Source organism: Lepidochelys kempii, chromosome 6, assembly GCF_965140265.1.
Source record: "Lepidochelys kempii isolate rLepKem1 chromosome 6, rLepKem1.hap2, whole genome shotgun sequence".
Lineage (NCBI taxonomy): Eukaryota > Metazoa > Chordata > Testudines > Cheloniidae > Lepidochelys > Lepidochelys kempii.
The window spans coordinates 97,532,436-97,534,380 of NC_133261.1; positions in this window are offsets into that span (position 1 = coordinate 97,532,436).

The following is a 1,945-nucleotide window of genomic DNA, read 5'->3' on the forward strand; positions in this document are numbered from 1 at the left end:
CCTTAGCCTGTTAGCCGGTTTAAAACAAACAAAAGGAAGTATTTCTATTCAAAGTCAACCTGTGAAAGTCTTTACCAGGGAATATTGTGAAGGCCAAGACTATAATAGGGTTCAAAAAGGAACTAGATAAGTTCACGGAGAATAGGTCCATCAATGGCTATTAGCCAGGATGGGCAAGGACAGTGCCCCTAGCCTCTGTGTGCCAGAAGCTGGGAATGAGCGACAGGGATGGATCACTTGATGATTACCTGTTCTGTTCATTCCCTCTGAAGCAGCTGGCATTAGCCACTGTTGGAAGACAGGATACTGAGCTAGATGGACCTTTGGTCTCACCCATTATGGCCATTCTTATGTTCTTATGTTCTCTGCTATGACTGCCAGTGGGTATATATTGTCACAGTTATGTGGATACCAGTCCTTTAGGAACTGGACTAAGACCACCAAATTAATTTTACATAGGTCTCCAAACACCCATAGTTTTATTATTGCACAGTATCATTATTATTACTTTACTGGGCTATTTCAAAGCAGTAGTGCAGAAGTAAAAGTTTCTCTAGCACCTCACCAGTGCCTTGAGCTATCCAGTCTACTAACTCCTTTCAAGCAGTAAAGTTGCTATTGTTATTTTGGTTACATCCAGTGTTAGAGTGATGCTTTGTTTTATTTTTTAAATAATTTCTTTTAGGGGACAAAATCTGACACCAAAATCTGAGATCCCTTCAAGGAATCTGTGGATAACATCTGGCCATGGGGCTGAGGTGAAAGGTAGGGAGAAGGTTAAAAGAATGCAGTGCAGTACAGGAGAAAGTGTGAAGTGTTGCAATTACCGATGGATATGTGGAGAAAGCCAAGAAATTGTATTTGGCTGAGACATAAAATCAAAGTCCTAAACACTAATGTAAAGAACCCTTGTCATTTTGTGGAAGAGTATGAAGTAGTTGTTTCAATGTCCTATTCAAATTTCAACTTCATAATTATCTCTGCTTACATTAATTTCCCCTGTATTTTCAACCGGGTCCTATATTCAAAGTGTCGTCTTGCTGTGCACTACCCACATTCCATTGCAGGTCTGGCTGCATTTCAGCTGGAGATTAATTAGACCTTCAGATGCTTTCTTTGTAAAAGATCCCATTTGGGATTTTTAAGGATCAAAGATGCTTTATAAATGTAAGATAATGAGCCAGCTCCTCAGCTGGCATAAATTGTGAATATCTCCATTAACTGAGGCCATTAACTGCAAACAAAGGTGTGTTTTTTACACTGAGTTAGCTAACATGTGTTAGCTATCTTGATGTAAATTCCTACTGGAATAAGGGCATAGCCAATTTTTAACCTCAGTGTAGCTAGTTGAGGTAGACCGTAGGCCAAGGGTAGGGTGTTGACCTTGACTACCTACACTGAGGTTAAAAATTGCCAGTGCCTGTCGCGACTAGGATTTTACATAATCACAGCCCTCTCAAGTTAGCAGCTATCAGTGTAAAAATACATCTCCCTTTTTCAGTGAAGACTTAGCATTAAAGTCAGTGGAGCTATTCCAGTTTGCCCAGCTGAGGCTCTGAGGCTCCATAACCTTTATTAATATTATTACAGATGTCATGAAGGGGCAGAAACATTTCAGAAAACATGAAGTGTCCTCCCTACATATAGGACTGATATAAGTAATTGGCTGTGAGATTTCTGGGCCAGGAAGTGCGCCTTTCTAAATGTGGATGAGCCTAGCACATTGTGGGCACTTCTGTAAGACAACATAACAATAACAATATTGTGACAGGTTTGTCATAGGGATTCCCTTTGGACTGTCATCTGATGTGCTAAAATTATCTCTGAGCCCATTTTCCCTGCCAGCTTGGGACTCCAGAACCCCTGCCTTGTTGAGCCAGACATGCTAGCCTGCTGCAGGGTCCGGGCCACGCCCCCAAAGCTGCAGACTTAACTGAAAACAGTT